Source organism: Stenella coeruleoalba, assembly GCF_951394435.1.
Source record: "Stenella coeruleoalba genome assembly, chromosome: 17".
NCBI classification, from domain to species: domain Eukaryota; kingdom Metazoa; phylum Chordata; class Mammalia; order Artiodactyla; family Delphinidae; genus Stenella; species Stenella coeruleoalba.
In genome coordinates this window covers 42978953-43005808 of record NC_137163.1, presented here as the reverse complement: position 1 = coordinate 43005808, position 26856 = coordinate 42978953, and positions in this window count along the sequence as shown.

Here is a 26856-nt window from a genome sequence, read left to right as displayed (position 1 = left end):
CTCTCCTTCCATTTTGAGGAGTAAACTAGTGTCCTTTTTATGGTAAGTGTCTTATATCTCCCTGAAAAAAATATTGCATATAATATAAAACCCTAACGTTATAGACATTTCCAAGGAATTCACCTGTAAACAGCAGATATTATATTGCACATCCAGTGCCTAAATTTCAAAATCTGACCAGCCTGATCTAACAAATTTCTAGCTAAGTGCCTTATTCCTACAAACTTGTATGAGTTCTGGGTTTTAATTCTGTTCTCCTATAGTTGGATCAGTAATTTTACCAAATAAAATTTTCTTTCATATTGAGAAAAGCCTCTAAGAAATTTTGCTTCTCTATCTGTGAAATAAAATTCCATAGGCTGATCTTTCTGAAGGAACACCAGGAGTTGCTGAAACTATTTATGTACCTTTGCAGTTCATTTACACATCATTTTCTCAGTTTGAAGATATGTTTAGAAACTAGAGATCATCCTTATTAATATCCAAGCAATGAGTTCTCCAGTGACAGATTGGTAGCTCATATTTAGTTTGGGATTCTTTGCTTAGGCAAAGCCTTTTTAAAAACTTCAAGACAATAGCGGTGATATCTTCAGGGATGCCAGTTTTCTTCTAGTAATGTTCTCCTCATGTCGTACTTTGGAAGAAAACCATTATGTTATTTAAAAAATGGAGGGTATACTCAATTGATTATTGATGACTCAAAGCATGGCTGATGTAGTGGACACTGAGGTGTGCTGCCCAGACTCTCCTTCTGGAACAAGTCGCTCATTCTCTCAGCTGCCAGGAATGTTGGCATAGCTCATAGGCCAACACATGAGATCAAGACTTGGCCTCATGAGCTGAATCCACTCATAGCTGAGTCCCTTCCAGCAATTGCCCTCTGCCACAGGTTACCATTTGGCCTACTATTATACCTTCTCCTTAGAGGCAGCACACATTCAGTGAGTGGGCGATGCAAGGGTAAAATGACCTGACCCTCTTGCCGCAGTGTGGACAAATCTGAAGGCCTATCCAGCTCCAGAGTTCCTTAGGGGATTGACTGAGATCTTGGCTCCAACTGCTTTTTAAATTCAATTTCTCCCTCTATCAAATCCTGCTTTCCATACTCTTTTATCCATCTGAGAGTTCTCCCTAATAAAGTACTGTCCTCTAATTTTTAACTCAGAGGCTGTTTTCAAGGAACTCAACTTAAGACAGCATAGGAAGGATAAGCAACAAGGTCCTACTGTATAGCACAGGGAACTATGTTCAATATCCTGAGATAAACCATAATGGAAAAGAAAACAAAAAAGAATGTATATATATGAATAAATGAATCACTTTACAGCAGAAATAACACAACATTGTAAATCAACTATGCTACAATTACAAAAAAAAGGCATCACGTAATTACCAAAAAACCCCAAACAGTATAGGAATATAAAGCTCGAGAGAGTATACGAGGCAGAAGCTGCTTCCTGAAACTTTCTTTCTCTTTTGCAAACACTGCTCTTTTACTGTGAGTTTTTTTTTCCCCCTTAAAGCCTGTACATTCAGGCTCTGCAGATGGCCCATTTTAGTAGAACTTCTGTTAATATATTTCTAAATCTTTTAGTGCTAAGTCAAGCACCTAATACTAATTCTACTAGGCTATTGCTAGGCCATGAGATTATTGCCCAGAACAGACTCAGAAACAGCATGTGTTTGGGGCTGAGGAGTTAATGGGGAAGACCCTCTTAGTGAGTACACACTAGACCATCTGCAAAACTTCATGTTTCAGAATGCAAGTGGCTGGGTGACTGCACTCTGTAAACACAAAGGGAAATGTTTCAAAAGCCAGGCGCCAAGAATGATTTGTTTTGCACTTAGTAAATCCCTTACAAAGCAGTCAGATATATGGATTGATCTCCTGGAAGGTTTGCCCCTCTATCATGTATATGTGGATATATGGCCCCGGGGGATTCTTCCATTTCCTGAGAAGACAAATGGTATATAGTATAACCAAAGCTTGGCATTTACAAGTTTTGGGGAGATAATCTGGGTTTTTCTGTAGGGCAGTCTCAGGGATGTTATAAAGAGGTTACAAGGCAAAAATATGAAGTAAAGATTGACAGAGGCAGAGAGAGCAACAGGAAAGGATCCTTTCTAGTTTCTGGCCCAATTGGCCCTCTGATTGCATCATTCATTCATTCATTCATCCATTTATCCAATATATGCTTGGCTGGGCTAGAAATATTGGATGTTCAGACAGGCACTCAATTACAGCAGCATGTGCTGAAAGTGTATCAGTTTCAAAATCTGACCAGGTCAACTTTACAAAAGCCCAGATGTCTAAGTGCCTTATTCCAACAAACTTCTACCAACCCTCTGCTAGTAAGACATTGAAAAGATACAAATAAAATTTTTATTAATTTTTTGACAACTAGTGGTATCCTGGCAAGGGGATATTTGACTCTTGCAGGGGATATTTGACTTAGAGTGGGCAGTTAGTCAAGCAGTGTGACACAGCAAGAGAGCTCAAGGAGAGTAGTTTGCTAGACTTTCACTGACATGTGGTGGTAGGCAGGAGAGGGTAGGAGACCTGTAGTTTCAAGTATTGCTTTGAGAATCTCTCACCTATGAACATCCAAACCGGTGTGCAAATAAAGCAAGCACTGCAATCATCCACAGTTAAGAGAATTTTGTGATCATTTATGTTGCCCTTCCTTGGACTTTGGTGACCTCAGCAACTTCACTATCATCTTTCAAGGTACATTGTCATGGTGATAATGGTAGCAGTAGAAGTTCTTGAAAGCCTACAAAACAGTGCCTGCATTGCGCTAAACAATGTGTAAAGAGTGATGTACAAGCCAGATAAATAAGACTCCTGCTCTCGTTACTGATTAAGAGAATTAGGTAAAGCAAGACCACAAGTCAGTGCATGGCATAGACATTTCCTTGCAGAGTTCTTGTTAGATTTTGTATGGGTAAGACTGTTTTGACTACTTGGGATTGTGTTTAACAGTATTGGGGGAATTGCATTTCTTTTTCTTTTTTTTTTTTGCGGTACGCGGGCCTCTCACTGTTGTGGCCTCTCCCGTTGCGGAGCACAGGCTCCGGACGCGCAGGCTCAGTGGCCATGGCTCAGGGGCCCAGCCACTCCGCGGCATGTGGGATCTTCCCCGACCGGGACACGAACCCGCGTCCCCTGCATCGGTAGGCGGACTCTCAACCACTGTGCCACCAGGGAAGCCCCGGGGATTGCATTTTTGAGGCAATATAGTAGCTTTGTGATATGTGTGAGATGTATGACTCATATTGATATTTTGTCTTCTAACTATAGAAAGAGTGATGTATATGGATTTGTTGAAGGTTGTGGCTTAAAAAGGCAGTATAGGCTCAACATTAAACCAGAGAATTGAAGGATTATGGGCCAATAAATTACCTTTTTCTACATAGTAGGTGTCACAGCACTTTGTGTATCACCAATCCTGGATGGAATATCACTGATGACTACGGGAAAATGAACAATAGGTCACATTTACTCTCAGCAACAGGGACCCCTGGGATTAGATTTCTTAGTGTATTCTGGGAGAAGGAGGACACCTGTTAGTGTCTCAGGAACTAAGAAATAATGTTTCCACCAACAAGTGTGTTCTAAAGGTTAACTTTAACTAGGGGTATCATCAACACCTGAGAAATGTTTTATCCATTGCCCTGGCCCTGTCGAATTCTGTGAACTCCTAAACAGTCAGGAATCCTTCCTAGGATACTTCTGAACATTGCCCTTGTGCTGAAGATAAATAGTTGGGATATAAATGCCTATAGCAATCTTCCAAGACCAAGATGATATTCTGGATAGCACTGTGGGACTGTACAAAACCATATAAATGTCATTGTGATTCTGACACTTTATGCACCAATTAAAAAAACTTATTGGAGTATAGTTGATCCACAATGCCATGCTGGTTTCAGGTATGCACCAATTAAAAAAAATATAAATTTGTTCTATGTAAGAGTTAATTCATTCTATTCACTGTCTGCCTATCAATTATACCTATAATTTAGGAGGCTTGTATAAAAGTAGCTGATAGATTTATAGAGTTTTAAAATACTGAATATTATTGGTTTTAGAATATAAGCACTGGGGAGATTTGGTTTATAAGCTTTTGAGTTACATGAGACAGTGCATGCTACTTAAGTAGTCAATTTGTATTCTTTGATCAAGATGATTTTTGACTTTGATGGCTTGACCTATAAATAGGAAGAGGTATTATTATTAACCCTTTCCCCATAAGGATCCTTCTTTCTGATTGCATTCAATAATGTTCCATGAAATTAACTCAACTTAGAGCTCTGTGGAGAGAGTGGAAAGAAGTAGAAGACTAGTGAGATCACAAAATATGAAGGTAATCATGGATCTTCTTTGGTAACCAGTTAGAACTCCAAAAAGATCACATCATAAGAAACAAAAGAACATCTAGTAACTGGAAATCAAATATTAGACATTCCTCAGGAGAGTTACTAAATTTAACTAAGAAGTTATAATGAACTAAGAAGTGAGTTTGAATATATGTGCCTAGTTTTTCTTTTGGGCTTTTAGGAAGCTAGTCACACATAGCATGCTTAACAATCCTAAGGAAAATCAAATAATCATCTTGAGTAGATTTGTAATTTGAGATGCCATTCCTCAGATTGTAAATATTTCTAAAAACTATTCAGAGATTTGTCATTAAGGCATATCTTAAAAAAAATATTGAATTGGGAACTAAACATGCATTTTCTGAGAGACTCTAACAAAAAGTTCTCAGTTATTATTAGAATTTGATTTCCCCTAACGTTATCTCTTGAGTTCTTAATGTGTATGACTATGATTTGCATTAATTTACTTTCATGAATCAGGATTCTCAGCCAAAGAAGCAGTCAAAACAAAATGAATCATCTCTCTTATTTGGCCAGAAGGTAACTTTTGCCACTGACTTTCTTGGCTTAGAACTTGGAGTCAGATAACATTGCCCTTGAACACTACAAATTCAGTGTTTTATGTTCTGAACATATAAGGGCTGGTTCAAATAAATGTTTATGCCCCTTGGTAGGACATACCTGCTTTACCTAAATATTTTAGTGACACATATGCCAGTTTGGACAGAGATCAGTGATTAAGAGCATGGACTTCAGATCAGACCCACTTAAACTTGAATCAGAGTCCTACTACTTACTAACTGAATAATTAAGAGGAAATTCTTTGTCTTCTAAGTGATAGTTACAACCATTTCACAGAGTTGTCAGTGGGATTGAATGAGATGTCTAAATAGAGCTTGGCATAGAAACTGGCTTACAAAAAAATTATCTGCTGAATATACTTGGTTTGGGTAATTTTTTAAATTAAAATGTAAAATGATCATTTCTACTTGGCACTATATAAGGGCCACAAAATGATTTTTGATAATGGGATAAAATATACATATATTTCAATTACTATCTGTCAACTTAAGAATAGTTGGATATGTGTATTATTGCAAGGTATGTATTACAATGTTTTCCTGTTGTTGATAAAGTTCTTCACAATGAGCCTAAAGCTTATATATATATTTATTTATAAGTTTGAATCAATTCCTTTTTCCATAAACCTAGTTTTTTTCTCCAACTTACATTTCCCAGTTCAGCTTCTCACTATCGTTTACTCCAGAATATTACTTCTGATATTATTTTTATCTGTGCTGATCTTCTAACTGCAGGGAGGTTTCAGCCTTACTGCTCTAAGTTTAGATTTCAAAAGGTATATAGATCTCTGCTTCAACCACATGGAGTTCATCAACTGATTTCCCTGCCTATTTGCTTTAGCAAAAGTCTTAGTGTTCCTAGAAAGAATGATGTATGTTATGACCAATTAAGTTTTCTCTTTATTTTATTCAGTTGTCCTTTAAGTATTTGTTGAATTACTACTATGTGCTAGGCACCATGTTTTTTTTAATTGAAGTATAGTTAATTTACAATGTTGCATTAGTTTCAAGTGTACAGCAAAGTGATTCAGATATATATATGTGTGTGTATATATATATGTTGTTTTTCAGATTATTTTCCATTATAGGATATTACAAGATATTGAATATAGTTTCCTGTGCTATATAGTAGGTCCTGGTGTTTAACTATTTTATATATAGTAGTGTGTGTATGGTAGTCCCAAACTCTTAATTTATCTCTCCCTCCCCCACCCCCCGCTATCCTCTTTGGTAACGATAAGTTTATCTTCTATGTCTGTGAGTCTATTTCTGTTTTGTAAATAAGGTCATTTGTATCATTTTTTAGCTTCCACACATAAATGATATTGTATGATGTCCGTATTTCTCTGTCTGAATTACTTAATATGATAATCTCTAGGTCCATCCATGTTGCTGCAACTGGCATTAATTTATTCTTTTTTATGGCTGAGTAATATTCCATTGTATATATATACACCACATCTTCTTTCTCCATTCATCTCTCAATGGAAATTTAGCTAGCTTCCATGACCTGGCTGTTGTAAATGAACATTGCGGTGTAAGTATCTCTTTGAATTTGTTTTCTCCAGATGTATGCCTGGGAGTGGGATTGCTGGATCATAAGGTAGCTCTATTTTTAGTTTTTTAATGAATCTCCATATTGTTCTCCATAGTGGCTGCACCAATTTACATTCTCACCAACAGTGTAGGAGGGTTTCATGTTAAACTCTGAGGAAGTAATGTTAAACCTGACACAATCCCTCAATTAGAACCCACTGGTGGAGAGAGGCATCAAACAGATAATTAGAATATAGAATGTAAGTATTTTCCTTCCCCCAATCTTGTGGGCATCACGTGGTCCTGAAAGGCTTTATCAAGGAAATGATCTCAAAGCCAAGACCTGCAGGATGAAGGTCTTGACTCAGGGGTATGTATGAGGTGGAAAAGGGCATTCCACAGACAGAAACCAGCATATTTAAAGGTCAAGGAGTAAAGAGAGGTTGGTTTGCTCTGGGAATTACAATTACAAGACTGGAGTGTAGTTGCAGGGGAGGGGAGTGTAAGAAGCACCAGATGGTAATCCCCATGCAAAACATACAAAAGGCACCTCACAAGTGATTTTAAACCAAGGTCTGACACCCTAAAGATGAAATGCCTATCTCCTTGCTCTTTGATAACTATCCCAACAGCTTAGTAACATGGGTGCTCTATTTTGCGACCATGTGCCCTCCTCTGTCAGACATTTAGTGCCCATGAGACTGATTCCAGAAACCACATTACAGCCCAGTCAGTACCCATGGAGGCCTGGACCAACTAGGCATTTTTTGTTCCTGTCACAAGGATCTCTTTTGTGGGCTTGGCACTGTCGGCCTCAGAGTGACTGTCTTCTTGCTCAGACTCATGCTAAATAGACACCAAAATCATTTACTAAGCAGTATCCATTGATCATAACATAATTTCACATCTGCAGAGATGCACACACAGTGAAAAAGGACCAAGCACCACACCAGCTCAGGGCTCTGTGTTTTGGCAGATGGGCTTCAGCTGCCCAGATATTTTTTTTGCACATTTTGAACTCTTCTTCATGGTAGGTGCTGACTTATAATTATGGAAATAATTAGTATTCTTAGGACTTCGTCCAGCCTTGATTTAATACTTAGGGTTGCATGAACTCTTTCCAATGGCACCACTCTGAAAGGTGAATCCTGGGGTTGTAATTATGAGAATAAACCCCAATTCCACCATTACCCAATCTATGAAAAATCAGATAAGTACCTATGCTACATGAAGAGAGCATTTTGATACATGTAAAACACCAGCTAAAAAGTCTTAAGACAAAGGTGACTTTTTCATTGGCACTTGGTATTGCCTGGATCTAGCCTCATATAATTCAATGTAGAAAAAGAGTGTGTGTATGAAAATTTCCTAGTTAAATTACATTTTATCCAGAACTCAGGAGACCAATTGGTCCACTATGAATGTGAAACTGCCAAAAAGCTGAGAGAAAATAAGGAGGGATTAGAGAAGTTTCCCAGTTGATCCACAATGGTCTCCAGCTTCTGCCAGTCCATACAGAAGGAGGAAAATAGTCACGATTACTTCAGCTGCCTTTTCTGTTTATTCTATGAAAGGTTAAGTTTGAGGCTTCATGCATAATCATTTTATTATACTTTCATCTCTGGTCCAACAGAATGACTGTAGGAGGAGTTGTTCAAACGGAATAGGATAATGTTGTGTGAGAAGGTTTTGTAATTTTAATATGCTATACAAGTGTATGTTGTATTCTTTTTGCCAGCTTCTGTATGAGGAGACAGTAGGAAGCAGTGTAGTGAAGTGGTTAAGAGTGTGAGTTTGGAGTCTCAGCTCTCCCACCTCCCCACTGTGTTGTTCTGAGCAAACCATTTGAGCCTCATGGGGCTCGATATCCCTCTGATAAATGGAAAGAATAACAGAACTTAGCACCCCAGGAGCTGTAAGCAGTTGAGACTCCAGTGTAGCATGTGAGAGGATGAGCAGTGAGAGATGAGGCAAGGTTTAATTTCCAGCTACAACCAGTCTCTCTAGACATTGGTTTCCTCAGCTGAAACTAACAGTAATGCTTAACTAAGGAGTGTTTTGAGAATAAACAAGACAGTACCCATGAGAAGTATGGGACAGCACTTCTGTTTGTCATTGGAAATGATGGCAGTGGGGAGCCAAGGCACCATCTTGAGCCTTCAGTGTTGTGTTTGGATCATCAAGCGTTTATCAAGGTTCTTTGGTTCCCCTGTAGTCAACTACTTTATGCCAAGACCAATTAATACTGGAACAAGAATAAGCAGATATTATGGCTTCTACCTTACTTTTGAATCTTTAACTTGACTTCATTTTCCATTGCCCTTTTTTTTTTTAACATCTTTATTGGAGTATAATTGCTTTACAATGGTGTGTTAGTTTCTGCTTTATAACAAAGTGAATCAATTATACGTATACATGTGTCCCCATACCTCTGCTCTCTTGAATCTCCCTCCCTCCCACCCTCCCTATTGCAACCCTCTCGTGGTCAAAAAGCACCGAACTGATCTCCCTGTGCTATGCGGCTGCTTCCCACTAGCTATCTATTTTACGTTTGGTAGTGTATATATGTCCATGCCACTCTCTCACTTTGTCCCAGCTTACCCTTCCCCCTCCCCGTATCCTCAAGTCCATTCTCCAGTAGGTCTGCATCTTTATTCCCATCTTGCCCCTAGGTTCTTAATGACCTTTTATTTTATTTTATTTTTTTAGATTCCACATATACGTAGCATATAGTATTTCTTTTTCTCTTTCTGACTTACTTCACTCTGTATGACAGTCTCTAGGTCCAGCCACCTCACTACAAATAACTCAGTTTCATTCCTCTATATGGCTGAGTAATATTCCATTGTATATATGTGCCACATCTTCTTTACCCATTCATCTGTTGATGGACATTTTGGTTGCTTCCATGTCCTGGCTATTGTAAAAGGAGCTGCAATGAATATTTTGGTACATGACTCTTTTTGAATTATGGTTTTCTCAGGGTATATGCCCAGTAGTGGTATTGCTGGGTCATATGGTAGTTCTATTTTTAGTTTTTAAGGAACCTCTAGACTGTTTTCCATAGTGGCTGTATCAATTTACATTCCCACCAACAGTGCAAGAGGGTTCCCTTTTCTCCACACCCTGTCCAACATTTATTGTTTGTAGATTTTTTGATGATGGCCATTGTGACCCGTGTGAGATGATATCTCATTGTAGTTTTGATTTACATTTCTCTAATGATTAATGATGTTGAGCATTCTTTCATGTGTCTGTTGGCAATCTGTATATTTTCTTTGGAGAAATGTCTATTTAGGTCTATGCCCATTTTTGTATTGGGTTGTTTGTTTTTTGATATTGAGCTGCTTGTAAATTTTGGAGATTAATCCTTTGTCAGTTGCTTCATTTGCAAATATTTTCTCCCATTCTGAGGGTTGTCTTTTCATCTTATTTACAGTTTCCTTTGCTGTACAAAAGCTTTTAAGTTTCATTAGGTCCCATTTGTTTATATTTGTTTTTATTTCTGTTCCTCTAGGAGGTGGATCAAAAAGGACCTTGCTGTGATTTATATCATAGAATGTTCTGCCCATGTTTTCCTCTAAGAGTTTTACAGTGTCTGCCCTTACACTTAGGTTTTTAACCCATACTGAGTTTATTTTTGTGTATGGTGTTAGGGAGTGTTCTAATTTCATTCTTTTATGTGTAGCTGTCCAGTTTTCCCAGCACAACTTATTGAAGAGGCTGTCTTTTCTCCACTGTATATTCTTGCCTCCTTTATCAAACATAAGGTGACCATATACGGGTGGATTTATCACTGGGCTTTCTACCCTGTTCAAGTGATCTTTATTTCTGTTTCTGTGCCAGTACCATACTGCCTTGATTACTGCAGCTTTGTAGTACAGTCTAAAGTCACAGAGCCTGATTCCTCAGGCTCCGTTTTTCTTTCTCAAGATTGCTTTGGCTATTCGTGGTCTTTTGTGTTTCCATACAAATTGTGAATTTTTTTGTTCTAGTTCTGTGAAAAATTCCAGTGGTAGTTTGACAGGGACTGCATTGAATCTGTAGATTGCTTTTGGTAATAGAGTCATTTTCACAATATTGATTCTTCCAATCCAAGAACATGGTATATCTCTCCATCTATTTGTATCATCTTTAATTTCTTTCATCAGTGTCTTATAATTTTCTGCATACAGGTCTTTTGTCTCCTTAGGTAGGTTTATTCCTAGATTTTTTGTTGCAGTGGTAAATAGGAGTGTTTTCTTAATTTCACTTTCAGATTTTTCGTCATTAGTGTATAGGAATGCAAGAGATTTATGTGCCTTAATTTTGTATCCTGCTACTTTACCAAATTCATTAATTAACTCTAGCAGTTTTCTGGTAGCATCTTTAGGATTCTCTATGTATAGGATCATGTCACCTGCAAACACTGACAGCTTTACTTCTTCTTTTCCAATTTGGATTCCTTTTATTTATTTATTTTTATTATCTGATTGAGGTGGCTAAAACTTCCAAAACTATGTTGAAAAATAGTGGTGAGAGTGGGCAACCTTGTCTTATTCCTGATATTAGTGGAAGTGGTTTCAGGTTTTCACCAATGAGGATGATGTTGGCTGTGGGTTTGTCATATATGGATTTTATTATGTTGAGGAACGTTCACTCTATGCCTACTTTCTGGAGGGTTTTTTTTTTTTATCATAAATCGGCATTGAATTTTGTTTAAAGCTTTTTCTGTGTCTATTGAGTTGATCATACGGTTTTTCTCCTTCAATTTGTTAATATGGTGTATCATGTTGATTGATTTACATACATTGAAGAATCCTTGAATTCCTGGGATAAACCCCACTTGATCATAATGTATGATTCTTTTGATGTGCTGTTGGATTCTGTTTGCTAGTATTTTGTTGAGGATGTTTGCAAGTATGTTCATCAGTGATATTGGCCTGTAGTTTTCTTTTTTTGCAGTATCTTTGTCTGGTTTTGCTATCAGAGTGATGGTGGCCTCGTAGAATGAGTTTGGGAGTTTTCCTCCCTCTGCTACATTTTGGAAGAGTTTGAGAAAGATAGGTGTTAGCTCTTCTCTAAATGTTTGATAGAATTCATGTGTGAAGCCATCTGGTCCTGGGCTTTTGTTTGTTGGAAGATTTTTAATCACAGTTTCAATTTCAGTGCTTGTGATTGGTCTGCTCATATTTTCTATTTGTTCCTGGTTCAGTCTCTGAAGGTTGTGCATTTCTAAGAATTTGTCCATTTCTTCCAAGTTGTCCAGTTTATTGTCATATAGTTTCTTGTGGTAACCTCACATGATCCCTTGTATTTCTGCAGTGTCAGTTGTTTTCTCCTTTTTCATTTGTAATTCTATTGATTTGAATCTTCTCCCTTTTTCTGCTAATAAGTCTGGCTAATGGTTTATCAATTTTGTTTATCTTCTCAAAGAACCAGCTTTTAGTTTTATTGATCTTTGCTATCGTTTCCTTCATTTCGTTCTCATTTATTTCTGATCTGACCTTTATAATTTCTTCCCTTCTCCTAACTTTGGGTTTTTTTTGTTCTGCTTTCTCTAATTGCTTTAGGCATAAGGTTAGGTTATTTATTTCAGATGTTCTTGTTTCTTAAGGATTGTATTGCTATAAACTTCCCTCTTAGAACTTTTTTGCTGCATCCCATATGTTTTTGGTCATTGTGTTTTCATTTTCATTTGTTTCTAGGTGTTTCTTGATTTCCTCTTTGATTTCTTCAGTGATCTCCTGGTTATTAAGTGTTGTGTTTTTTAGCCTCCATGTGTTTGTATTTCTTACAGATTTTTTCCTGTAATAGATATCTAGTCTCATAGCATTGTGGTCGGAAAAGACACTTGATACAATTTCAATTTTCTTAAATTTACCAAGGCTTGATTTGTGACCCAAGATATGATCTATCCTGGAGAATGTTTCATGAGCAGTTGAGAAGAATGTGTATTCTGTTGTTTTTGGATGGAGTGTCCTATAAATTTCAATCAAGTCCATCTTGTTTAATGTATCATTTAAAGCTTTTGTTTCCTTATTTATTTTCATTTTGGATGATCTGTCCATTGGTGAAAGTGGGGTGTTAAAGTCCCCTACTATGATTGTGTTACTGTTGACTTCCCCTTTATGGCTGTTAGTATTTGCCTTATGTATTGAGGTGCTCCTATGTTGGGTGCATAAATATTTACAATTGTTATATTTTCTTCTTGGATTGATCCCTTGATCATTATGTAGTGTCCTATTTTGTCTCTTGTAATAGTCTTTGTTTTAAAGTCTATTTTGTGTGATATGAGAATTGCTACTCCAGCTTTCTTTTGATTTCCATTGGCATAGAATATCTTTTTTCTTCCCCCCAGTTTCAGTCTGTATGTGTCCCTAGGTCTGAAGTGGGTCTCTTGTAGACAGCATATATATGGGTCTTGTTTTTGTATCCATTTAGCCAATCTATGTCTTTTGGTTGGAGCATTTAATCCATTTACATTTAAGGTAATTATCGATATGTATGTTCCTTTACCATTTTCTTAATTGGTTTAGGTTTGTTATTGTAGGTCTTTTCCTTCTCTTGTGTTTCCCACCTAGAGAAGTTCCTTTAGCATTTGTTGTAAAGCAGGTTTGGTGGTACTGAATTCTCTTATCTTTTGCATGTGTGTAAAGTTCTTAATTTCTCCATCAAATCTGAATGAGATCCTTGCTGGGTAGAGTAATCTTGGTTGTAGGTTTTTCTCCTTCATCACTTTAAATATATCCTGCCAGTCCCTTCTGGCTTGCAGAGTTTCTGCTGAAAGATCAGCTGTTAACCTTATGGGGATTCCCTTGTGTGTTATTTGTTGTTTTTCCCTTGCTGCTTTTAATATTTGTTCTTTGCATTTAAATTTTGATAATTTGATTAATATGCATCTTGGCATGTTTCTCTTTGGATTTATCCTGTATGGGACTCTCTGTGCTTCCTGGACTTGATTAACTATTTCCTTTCCCATATTAGGGAAGTTTTCAACTATAATCTCTTCAAATATTTTCTCAGTCCTTTTCTTTTTCTCTTCTTCTTCTGGGGCTCTATAATTCGAATGTTGGTGCATTTAATGTTGTCACAGAGGTCTCTGAGACTGTCCTCAATTCTTTACATTATTTTTTTCTTTATTCTGCTCTGCAGTAATTATTTCCACTATTTTATCTTCCAGGTCACTTATCCATTCTTCTGCCTCAGTTATTCTGCTATTGATCCATTTTACAGAATTTTTTATTTCCTTTATTGTGTTGTCCATCACTGTTTGTTTGCTCCTTAATTCTTCTAGGTCCTTGTTAAACGTTTCTTGTATTTTCTCCATTCTATTTCCAAGATTTTTGATCATCTTTACTATCATTATTTTGAATTCCGTTTCAGATAAACTGCCTATTTCCTCTTCATTTGTTAGGTCTTGTGGGTTTTTGCCTTGCTGCTTCATCTGCTGTGTTTCTCTGTCTTCTCATTTTACTTAACTTTCTGTGTTTGGGGTCTCCTTTTCGCAAGCTGCATGTTCATAGTTTCCTTTGTTTTTGGTGTCTGTCCCCAGTGGCTAAGGTTGGTTCAGTGGGTTGCGTAGGTTTCGTAGTGGAGGGGACTAGTGCCTGCGTTCTGGTGGATGAGGCTGGATCTTGTCTTTCTAGTGGGCAGTTCCATGTCTGATGGTGTGTTCTGGGGTGTCTGTGGACTTATTATGATTTTAGGCAGCCTCTGTGCTAATGGATGGGGTTGTGTTCCTGTCTTGGTAGTTGTTTGGCATAGGATATCCAGCACTGTAGCTTGCTGCTCGTTGAGTGGAGCTGGTTCTTGGTGTTGAGATGGAGATCTCTGGGTGATTTTTGTCGTTTGATAATACGTGGAGCTGGGAGGTCTCTTGTGGACTAGTGTCCTGAACTTGTCTCTCCCACCTCAGTGGCAAAGCACTTATGCCTGGCTGGAGCAGCAAGATCCTGTCTTCCAAATGACTCAGAATTAAAGGGAGGAATAAAAGATAGAAAGAAAGAGTTGATAAAATAAAATAAAAGTAAAATAATGTTATTAAAATAAAAAAATAATTATTTAGAAAAAAAATTTAAGTAAAACAAAGAAACAAAGAAACGGACATACAGAGCCCTAGGACAAATGGTAAAAGCGAAGCTCTACAGACAAAATCTCACATTCACAAAGAGAAGCATAGACATACACACTCACAAAGAGAAAAAGGGAAAATAATATATATATATCTTTGTTCCCAAAGTCCACCTCCTCAATTTAGGATGATTCGTTGCCTATTCAGGTATTCCACAGATGCAGGGTACATTAAGTTGATTGTGGAGATTTAACCCGCTGCTCCTGAGGCTGCTGGGAGATATTTCCCTTTCTCTTCTTTGTTTGCACAGCTCCTGGGGTTCAGCTTTGGATTTGGATCCACCTCTGATTGTAGGTCACCTGAGGGCCTTTGTTCTTCGCTCAGACAGGACGTGGTTAAGGAAGCAGCTGACTCTGGGCTTCTGGCTCACTCAGGCCAGGGGGTGAGGGAGGGGTATGGATGCAGGGCGAGCCTGCAGCAGCAGAGGCCAGCGTGACGTTGCACCAGCCTGAGGCACGCCATGCGTTCTCCCGGGGAAGTTGTCCCTGGACCACGGGACCCTGGCAGTGGCGGGCTGCACAGGCTCCCGGGAGGGGAGGTGTGGATGATGACCTGTGTTTTCACACAGGCTTCTTGGTGGCTGCACCAGCAGCCTTAGCGTCTCATGCACGTCTATGGGGTCTGCGCTGATAGCCGTGGCTTGCGCCCGTCTGTGGAGCTCCTTTAAGCTGCGCTCTTAATCCCGTCTCCTCGCGCACCAGGGAAGAGAGGCAAGAAAATGTCTCTTGACCCTTTGGCAGCTCCAGACTTTTTCCCGGACTCTCTCCCTGCTAGCGGTGGTGCACTAGCCCCCTTCAGGCTGTGATCACGCCGCCAACCCCAGTCCTCTCCCTGGGATCCAAACTCTGAAGCCTGAGCCTCAGCTCCCAGCCCCCGCCCACCCCGGCGGGTGAGCAGACAAGCATCTCCGGATGGTGAGTGCTGGTCGGCACTGATCCTCTGTGCGGGAATCTCTCCGCTTTGCCCTCTGCACCCCTGTTGCTGCACTCTCCTCTGTGGCTCTGGAGCTTCCCCCCTCCGCCACTGACAGTCTCCACCCGCGAAGGGGCTTCCTAGTGTGTGGAAACCTTTCTTCCTGCACAGCTCCCTCCCACTGGTGCGGATCCTATCCCTATTCTTTTGTCTCTGTTTTTTCTTTTTTCTTTTGCGCTACTCAGGTACGTGGGGAGAGGTACGTGGGGAGTTTCTTGCCTTTTGGGAGGTCTGAGGTCTTCTGCCAGCGTTCAGTAGGTGTTCTGTAGGAGTTGTTTCACAGCTAGATGTATTTCTGATGTATTTGTTGGGAGGAAGTTGATATCCGCGTCTTACTCTTCCGCCATCTTGAAGCTCCTCCCTTCTCATGCTCTTTGAGATTTGGGGAGGTAGGAAGGGAGGAGCTCCCCACCCACTATTTCCTGTCAGCTAAACCTCTGCAGACTGTAATTGTGGAGAAGGCACTCGGATGACATCTGTGATATCAGTGTGGCTCAAGTAATCCTCTGGGCTTGTAGGCAGAGAGGTGGACAACAGGTCACCCATTCACATGTGACAAATATTTATTTATCACTCACTATATGCTGGGACCTGAACTGGGAGCAGGGGATACAGCAGTGAATATGAAGACAAACATCACTATCCTTCTGAAGCTTACATTTTAAAGGGGGAGATGAACAATAAACAAAGGAAAAACTAAGTAAAGCAGATGGTATTAAGTGCCATGGAGAAAAATGAAGCAAGGAGGATGATGGAGAATGAGAGGCAGGATTGCACTCCTCATGGAACTCTAAGGCAAAAGTGTTCGGTGTGCTTGTTCTCTGTCTACTTGACTGTAGAGTCATGATGAGAGAATCAAGAGAGGGCAGTTAGAACTGCTGGTGTCAACAGCTGCATCTTTCATTCAGGGTGGGGATTCTACATGCAACATCTGAGACAAACCAAGCCTGCTGCCTGGGATTCTGCCCTTGAAACACGTTTATTCCTCAGTGTTAGAGATAATTCTCCTCTGGGTCCTGTCTGGGCCTGAAAACTAAGTCCCTCATCCTCACCTGATGCCCTCTAGGCTATGCCACCATCCTAAATGGTTTTGGAGGCAAGCACACATTTATATTGTGATTAATGTAAAGTTTTCTTTCTATAATCCCATCAGACAACAATGAACTGAGAAAGCCTGATTTCTATTATTTGAGAATAAGAATTATGTCATCATGGACAAAGAGATAAACCCCAAATCTCAGTTTAGCACAGTATTTCAGTAACTCTTCTTACCCAGTTTTTAAATGAGAATTGCCAATAGGTACTTCTACTGATACGAATTTTACTTCTTTACTTTCTTTCCCTACTCTTTCCTTTAGTTGTTAATGGGCAGTGAAGTCACCAAATTTGGGCTTTTAAATAAAAGGAGGCTGAGGAAAGTGGGAATGTTCCACTAAGGAACACTCAAATTTTAAATCATGAAGAGTTATCTGCTTTCTCTAACATTACTGGCTCCTGCAGTAATGTGGCTTATTGTATATTGTGCTTTACTTTAACTGTCTGAATTTTATGAAGCTGATGTAATCTTTGGTACTAATTGCCAGTACTTTAAGAAAAGGTTGTTGATATAAGAGAATGTCTTCATTTCATTTTTTTAAACTGTACTTTGTGCCCCATATGACATATGCACATAACACAGAATAAAAATGCACACTGGACACATTATGAAAAGTTTCCCACTAGAGTAGAGTGGCACATGTAGGAGTGAAAAATATCTATACCCAAATTGGAAATGATTTATGACCACACAGGACTTGGTTTTAGGTGGGCCATGAAGGGTCTGGTAACAAAAATAGCATCTAGAAAGTGTAGACATTTTGGAAATATTAGTGAGATGTTTATCATGCCCTTTTTCTAGTTTGTCAAACAAACACTTCCTCTACTGAAGAAAAAAAAATTAGAATTCATTTAGAGAGAGTGCTTCACAAACAACCTTTTGAATTAAGAAAACATTCATTTTGATGGCAAAATTATATTCTTTAATAGCACAGTTTAAAATTCATTTCATTTTCTGGGCCAAGTGTTTTTCACTATTCCAAAATAACATTCTTTGTATCACTATCTTTTATAAGTTAATGATTTAGTAGTAAAACTTTGTCCTAGAATTTTTCAAGAGAAGACAAAATCTATGTAATGTTTTGTTAATCATTTAATTTCATGTGAAATAAGAAGATAGATGTCTTCATAATTTCTGTTTTTTATAGTATGAAAAATTAAAAATTATTGCAGTCTGGCAACTCAGTTCAATTCTATTCTTTTATCTTACTTAAAAAATTTCCTTAATGTATAAAATAATGTTTAAAATTTTAATATTTAAATATTATCTTAATTATGTTTTTTCCTGTTAACTGACTTGACTGTCAGTTCTTGGAGGTCAAGAAGTATACTCATAAATGATATCTGTCAAAATTATGAGAGTCTTTGTAGGTTTCAATGCATATACGTTGGACTTGTTAGAGGACCTATTCAACCCCCAGAAAAACTGTGTGGCAAAGGTGAATAAGCACTGTTCCAGTCCAAATCAAAAGAGCACTATAGAATATTTTATCAGTCACATACTTACATGGTTTATAAAGGTAACTATTGATATAATAGCTCTTTAAAGAACATTAAAGCACAGTTTTATAGTCTCTAGAGTTGTAGTATTCAAATTTAAAATTTTACATTTTTATCTACTAAGAATTTTAAAGCATGCCTTCCCAATAATAAATAAATTTTGATGCATACTATTTATGTAATCATAGCCATTTATTTACACATATTTATTTATGTATGTATATAATTATGTACATTTTCAAACATATAATTTATAAATTAGAAGAGTATACAGTGAGGCTGAAAAAAGATAATATCTCAGAATGTAATATAAATTGAGGCCACAGTTTCTCATTAGTAATATGGATTTGTGACATGCATTAAACAGTCAATAATTTGGAAGATCTGTCTCTTTTCTTGTCATATCGGCTTAGATGGCCATTGTCTATATGTTGCTATGGAACAGATGGTACAGTCATGCCAGGGGTATAAGAATATTAATTCTGCCAGTTTCTTAATTTTGCTTGTACTTGGCAAAATACCAAGATTGTCAATTTCTTGTTTTTCCTGTGCTTCTGAGAAGAAGCCACTTGTTCACTTTTGTAAGGATTTGTTTAGTTAATACTAAATAATATGATCTATAAACCAACTTATCCATGCATCCTAAGACTATAGTATGTTAAAGTATGTTTTTTTTTTTTTTTTTTTTTTTGCGGTATGCAGGCCTCTCACTGTTGTGGCCTCTCCCGTTGCGGAGCACAGGCTCTGGACGCGCAGACTCAGCAGCCATGGCTCAAGGGCCCAGCCGCTCCATGGCATGTGGGATCTTCCCGGACCGGGGCACGAACCTGTGTCCCCTGCATCGGCAGGCGGACTCTCAACCACTGCGCCACCAGGGAAGCCCCTAGAGTATGTTTTATTTATTTTTTTAAATGAGTTTTTATTGCAATAAAAGTCACATAATATAAAACATACTATTTTAACCATAACTGTGCAGTTCAGTCGTACTAACTTTCACATTGTTGTGCAACTCTCACCATCATCCATCTCCCAAATTTTTCACCTTCCTAAACTGAAACTCTGTCCCCTTTAAACACTAACTCCCCAATCACCCCGCCCCCCTGCCCCAGCCCCTGGCATCTACCAACATACTTTCTGACTCTATGAATTTGACTATTCTAGGTGCCATGTATAAATGGAATCAAAGAGAATTTGTCTGAACCTAAGGTATATTGGATTGCATTTTTTTTTTTTTTTTTTTTTTTTTTTTTGCAGTACACAGGCCTCTCACTGTTGTGGCCTCTCCCATTGTGGAGCACAGGTTCCAGACACGCAGGCTCAGTGACCATGGCTCACGGGCCCAGCTGCTCCGCGGCATGTGGGATCTTCCTGGAACCGGGGCACGAACTCGTGTCCCGTGCATCGGCAGGTGGACTCTCAACCACTGCGCCACCAGGGAAGCTCTGGATTGCATTTTTAAGGTTAACTTAATATATGTCCTACAAATGGATTGTACCTTTATTTTTTCCCCTGTGATATACAGTAGGCACTCACTAGCCATCTACTACATACATAGTAGTGTACATATGTCAATCCCAGTGTTCCAGTCCACCCCAGCACCCCTTGGCATTCATACATTCGTTCTCTACATCTGTGTCTCTATTTCTGCTTTGCAAATATGTTCATCTGTACCAGTTTTCTAAATTCCACATATATGCATTAATATACAATGTTTGTTTTTCTCTTTCTGACTTACTTCACTCTGTATGACAGTCTCTAGGTCCATCCAAGTCTCTGCAAATGGCACATTTTCATTCCTTTTTATGGATGAGTAATATTCCATTATATATATGTACCACATCTTCTTTATCCATTCCTCTGTTGATGGACATTTAGGTTGTTTCCATGTACTGGCTATTGTAAATAGTGCTTCAATGAACATTGTGGTGCATGTATCTTTTGGAATTATGGTTTTCTCCAGGTATATGTCCAGGAATGGGATTCCTGGGTCATATGGTAGTTCTATTTTTAGTTTTTTAAGGAACCTCCATACTGTTCTCCATAGCGGCTCTATCAATTTACATTCCCACAAACAGTGCAAGAGGGTTCCCTTTCTCCACACCCTTTCAAGCATATGCTGTTTGTAGATATTTTGATGATGACCATTCTGACTTGTGTGAGGTGGTACCTCATTGTAGTTTTGATTTGCATTTCTCTAATGATTAGTTTTGTTTAGCATCTTTTCATATGCCTCTTGGCCATCTGTAGGTCTTCTTTGGAGAAATGTCTATTTATGTCTTTTACCCATTTTTTGATTTTTTTTTTATTTGAGCTGCGTGAGCTGTTTATATATTTTGTAGATTAATCCTTTGTCAATTGCTTCATTTGCAAATATTTTCTCCCATTCTGAAAGTTGCTTTTTGTCTTGTTTATGGTTTCCTTTGTTGTGCAAAATCTTTTAAGTTTCATTAGGTCCCATTTGTTTATTTTTGGTTTTTATTTTCATTACTCTAGGAGGTGGGTCAAAAAAGATCTTGTGGTGATTTATGTCAAAGAGTGTTCTGCCTATGTTTTCCTCTAAGAAGTTTATAGTGTCTGGCCTTACATTTAGGACTTTAATCCAGTGGGAGTTTATTTTTGTGTATGCTGTTAGGAAGTGTTCTAATTTCATTCTTTTACATGTAGGTGTCCTGTTTTCCCGTCACCACTTATTGAAGAGATTGTCTTTTTTCCATTGTGTATTCTTGCCTTGTTTGTCATAGATTAGTTGACCATAGGGGCGTGGGTTTATCTCTGGACTTTCTATCCTGTTCCATTGATCTATATTTCTGTTTTTGTGCTGGTACCATACTGCCTCGATTACTGTAGCTTTGTAATATAGTCTGAAGTCAGGGAGCCTGATTCCTCCAGCTCCATTTTTCTTTCTCAAGATTACTTTGGCTATTTGGGATCTTTTGTGTTTCCATACAAATTGTAAAATTTTTTTGATCAGTTCTGTGAAAAATGCCTTTGGTAATTTGATAGGGATTGCATTGAATCTGTAGATTGCTTTGGGTAGTATAGTAATTTCCACAATATTGAATCTTCCAGTCCAAGAACATGCTATATCTCTCCATCTGTTTGTGTTGTCTTTGATATTTTTCATCAGTAACTTATAGTTTTCTGCATACAGGTCTTTTGCCTGCTTAGGTAGGTTTATTCCTAGGTATTTTCTTCTTTTTGATGCAACGGTAAAAAGGATTGTTTCCTCAATTTCTTTTTCTGATATTTCATTGCTAATGTATAGAAATGCAAGAGATTTCTGTGCATTTATTTAGTATCCTGCAACTTTACCAAATTCATTGATTAGCACCAGTAGTTTTGTAGTGGCATCTTTAGGATTTTCTTTGTATAGTATCATGTCATCTGCAAACAGTGACAGTTTTACTTCTTCTTTTCCAGTTTGGATTCCTTTTATTTCTTTTCTTCTCTGATTGCCATGGCTAGGACTTCCAAAACTACGTTGAATAATAGTGGTGAGAGTGGGCACTCTTGTCTTGCTCCTGATCTTAGAGGAAAGGCTTTCAGTTTTTCACCATTGAGAATGATATTTGCTGTGGGTTTGTCATATATGGCCTTTATTATGTTGAGGTTGGTTCCCTCTACACCCACTTTCTGGGAAGTTTTTATCATAAATGGGTGTTGAATTTTGTCAGAATTTTTCTCTGCATCTATTGAGATGATCATATGGTTTTTATTCTTCAATTTGTTAATATGGTGTATCACACTGGTTGATTTACATATATTGAAGAATCCCTGCATCCCTGGGATAAATCCCATTTGATCATGGTGTATGATCCTTTTAATGTGTTGTTGGATTCTGTTTGCTAGTATTTGGTGAGGATTTTTGTGTCTATGTTCATCAGTGATATTGGTCTGTACTTTTCTTTTTTTGTGATGTCTGTCTAGTTTTGATATCAGGGTGATGGTGGCCTCATAGAATGAGGTTGGGAATATTCCTTTTTCTGCAATATTTTGGAAGAGTTTGAGAAGGATTGGTGTTAGCTTTTCTCTAAATATTTGATACAATTTGTCTGTGAAGCTATCTGGTATGGACTTTTGTTTTCTGTAAGATTTTTAATCACAGTTTTAATTTCATTACTTGTGTTTGGTCTGTTCATATTTTCTATTTCTTCCTTTCTCAGTTTTGGAAGTTTGTACCTTTCTAAGAATTTGTCCATTTATTCCAAGTTGTCCATTTCATTGGCATATAGTTGCATGTAGTAATCTCTTATGATCTGTTGTATTTCTGCAGTATCAGTTGTAATTTCTCCTTTTTCATTTCTAATTTTATTGATGTGTGTCCTCTCCCTTTTTTCTTGATGAGTCTGGCTAAAGGTTTATCAATTTTGTTTATCTTCTCAAAGAACAAGATTTTAGTTTCATTGATCTTTGCTATTGTTTTCTTCATTTCTATTTTATTTATGTCTGCTCTGATTTTTATGATTTCTTTCCTTTTATGAATTTTGGGTTTTGTTTGTTCTTCTTTCTCTAATTGCTTTAGCTGTAAGTTTCAGTTGTTTATTTGAGATTTTTCTTGTTTCTTGAGGTAGGTTTTTATTGCTATAAACTTCCCTCTTATAACTGCTTTTGCTATATCCCATAGGTTTTCTGTCATCAAGTTTTCATTGTCATTTATTTCTCAGTATTTTTTGATTTCCTTTTTGATTTCATCAGTGATATCTTGGTTATTTAGTAGCATATTGTTTAGTCTCCTTGTGTCTGTGTTTTTTGCAGCTTTTTTCCTGTAAATGATTTCTTTCTTTTTTTTTTTTAATTTATTTATTCAGCTGTGCTGGATCTTAAGTGTGGCACATTGGCTCTTCATTTGCGGCATGCAAACTCTTAGTTGCAGCATGTGGGATTTAGTTTCCTAACCAGAGATCAATCCTGGGTCCCCTTCATTGGGAGTGCAGAGTCTTAGCCACTGGACCACCAGGGAAGTTCTCTGTAATTGATTTCTAATCTTGTAGCTTTGTGGTCGTTAAAGATGCTTGATATGATTTTAATATTCTTAAATTTACAGAGGCTTGGGACTTCCTTGTTGGCACAGTGGTTAAGAATCCTCCTGCCAATGCAGGGGACATGGCTTCAAGCCCTGGTCTGGGAAGATCCCACATTCTGCAGAACAACTATGCCTGTGCACCACAACTACTGAGCCTGCTCTCTAGAGCCCACAAGCCACAACTACTGAGGCCCACATGCCACAACTACTGAAGCCTGCATGTGTAGAGTCCATGCTCCACAACAAGAGAAGCCACCACAATGAGAAGACTGCACATCACAATGAAGAGTAGCTCCCGCTCACTGCAAGTAGACAAAGCCCGCATGCACCAACGAAGACTCAACATAGCCATAAATAAATAAATAAATATATAAATTTATATATATAAAAATTTTACCAAGGCTTGATTTGTGAATCAAGGTTTGATCTATCCTGGAGAACATTCCACATGCACTTGAGAAGAAAGTATATTCTACTGCTTTTGGATGGAATGTCCTATAAATATCAGTTAAATCTAACTGGTCTATTGTGTCTTTTAAGCTGTGTTTCCTTATTAATTTTGTCTGGATGATCTGTCTATTGGTGTAAGTGGGGTGTTAAAAGTCCCCCACTATTACTTTGCTACTATTGATTTCCCCTTTTATGGCTGTTAGCATTTGCCTTATATATTGAGGTGCTTCTACATTGGCTGTGTAAATATTTATAATTGTTTTGTCTTCTTGGATTGATCCCTTGGTCATTATGTAGTGTCCTTCCTTGTCTCTTGTAACAATCTTTATTTTAAAGTCTATTGCTACTCCAGCTTTCTTTTGATTTCCATTTGCATGTCATATCTTTTTCCACCTCCTCACTTTCAGTTTGTATGTGTCCCTAGGTTCGAAGTGGGTCTTTGGAGACAACATATATAGTAGTCTTCTTTTTGTATCCATTCAGCCAGTCTGTGTCTTTTGGTTGGAGCATTTAGTCCATTTACATTTAAGGTAATTATCAATATGTATGTTCCTATTACCATTTTCTGAATTGTTCTGGGGCTTTTTTTGTAGGTCTTTTTCTTCTCTTGTGTTTTCTTCCTAGAGAAGTTCCTTTAGCATTTGTTGTAAAACTGGTTTTGTTGTGCTGAATTCCCTTAGCTTTTGCTTATCTGTAAAACTTTTGATTTCTTCATTGAATCTGAATGAGATCCTCGCTGGGTGCAATAATCTTGGTTGTAGATTTTTCCTTTTCATCGCTTTAAATACGTTCTGCCACTCCCTTCTGGCTTGCAGATTTTCTGCTGAAAAATCAGCCAATAACCTTATGGGGATTCCCCTTTATGTTGTTTGTTGCTTCTCCCTTGCTGCTTTTAATATTTTTTCTTTGCAGTTATTTTTTATTAGTTTGATTAATATGTGTCTCAGCATGTTTCTCTTTGGGTTTATCCTGTATGGGACTCTCTGCACTTCCTGGACTTGGGTGGCTATTTCCATTCCCATGTTCGGGAAGTTTTTGACAATAATCTCTTCAAACATTTTCTCAGACCCTTTCTCTTTCTCTTCTTCTTTTGGGACCCCTATAATTTGAATGTTAGTATGTTTAACATTGTCCTAGAGGTCTCTGACACTGTCCTCATTTCCCTTCATTCTTTTTTCTTTATTCTGCTCCTTGGCAGTTATTTTCACCATTCTATCTTCCAGCTCACTTATTCATTCTTCTGCTTCACTTATTCAGCTATTGATTCCTTATGGTGTATTTTTTGTTTCAGTTCTTGTGTTGTTCATTGTCATTCATTTGTTCTTTTAGTTCCTTTTTACACACTTCTTGTATTTCCTCAATCTGTGCCTCCATTCTATTTCTGAGATTTTGAGTCATCTTTAGTATCATTACTCTGAATTCTTTTTCAGGTAGATTGCCTATTTCATCTTCATTTAATTGGTCTTTTATGTTTTTACTGTGCTTCTTCCTCTGGAACATATTTCTCTGTCATCTCAGTTCTCTCAATGGGTGGGGCTGTGTTCCTGTCTTGCTGGTTATTTGGCCTGAGGCGTCCAGCACTGGAGCTTGCAGGCAGTTGGATAGAGCCTGGTCTTTGTGCCAAGATGAGGACCTCTGGGAGAGATCACACCAATTAATACTCCCTGGGGCCTGAAGTTCTCTATTAGTCCAGCAGCTTGGAATTGGTGCTCCCACCACAGGGTCTCAGACCTGACCCTTGGCCTGGGAAACAAGATCCTGCAAGCTGTGCAGCGTGGCAAAAAAAAAAAAAAAAAAGGCAAAAAACAGACAACAAACAAGAGCAGAACAATAACAAAGAATAAAAAATAAAATAAAAGCAGAAAAATAAAAAATATAGTAGAAACAATAAAAGTAAAAATGAAACCAGAAGCAGAAAACAAACACAACAACAAAACCAAAAAAATAACCAAAACATAAAAGCCAAATAAAAAAAATTAAAAAACAAATTAAAAAAAAACTAAAAATTCCCTGGTGCCTCCTCTGTCAGTGTTCTTGTCCCCATGGTGAGCTACATCCAGGCCCTGCCTCCCTGGAAGGGCCTCTGAGGCTTCTAGGTAGGTCTCTGGACCAACTGTGTCAGCCCCACCTCTGTGTGTGTTACTTTCACCAGTGTCTGCTCCTGAAGCTGGCCCAGATCGCACATGCTCACACAGACCTGCTGGGGCACAGGCTTGCCTGGGCATGTCTGCCTAGGCCAGCACAGATGGAAGAGGCTTTGGAAGGGGATGGTGCTTGGCCTGCCTGGACCCACGTGGCCAGAGGAGGCTTTGTCAGGGGCGAGGCCCAGGCCTGGGTCTTGCTAGGCTGAAGGAGGCCCTGTCAGGGTGGTCCATGGGTCTCTGTCACCCACACGGCCTGTGGGGGCTTTGTGTGGGGGGGTGTTCTGGCCCACCAGGATCCATGCAGTGAGAGGAGGCCTTGGTGTGGGTGGGGTTCAGGCCCGGCATGCAGTAGCAGGAGGAGGCCTTGTCATGGGTGGTGGGTGGGCCTCTGAGACCTGTGTGGCCCTCGGTGGCCCTAAGGGGTCAGGGTCCAGGCCTGGGACCTGCTGGGCAGGAGGAGACCCCACCAAGGTGGCATATGGGTCCTTGGGATCTGTGTAGCCAGAGGAGGCCCTCTAGGGGCAGGGCTCAGATGTAGGATCATAGCAGGCTCACCAGGGCTTGAGGGGCAGGCAAGGTTGCTCAGGTGTGCACCTCTACCACTTTCCAAGGAGGCCAGGCTGGCGGGAGAGGAAGGGCATTGCAATGGCAGCCCTGCTCCCAACATGCAACTCAACAATGGCTCCCCACTTTCCTTGTGGACTTAGCCTCCCCCACCAACCCTCCTGGCCATGGAACCATTCCTCTCTACCACCCCAGGCCATCTCCCCAATGCCAACAGCCGTCCCCTTCCTGGGTCCACCCTCCAAACCCCACTCTCTGGCACCTAGCACTCCTCCCCACCAGGAGACACAATCCAGGCCGGGCTTCACAGGACTGCAGCACAGACCACACCACAGGCTCTGCTCTATCCTGCCCCCCACAGAGTGGTTGCCACACTCCCCTACAAGCCCCTGAACCCCTGAAGGTCCCCCTCCATCCCTGCCGAACACCCTGCCACAAATGGGTCCCCCTGAATGCTGGAATCTCTCTTCTCCCCCAGACACCCCCAGGGATGCTGGC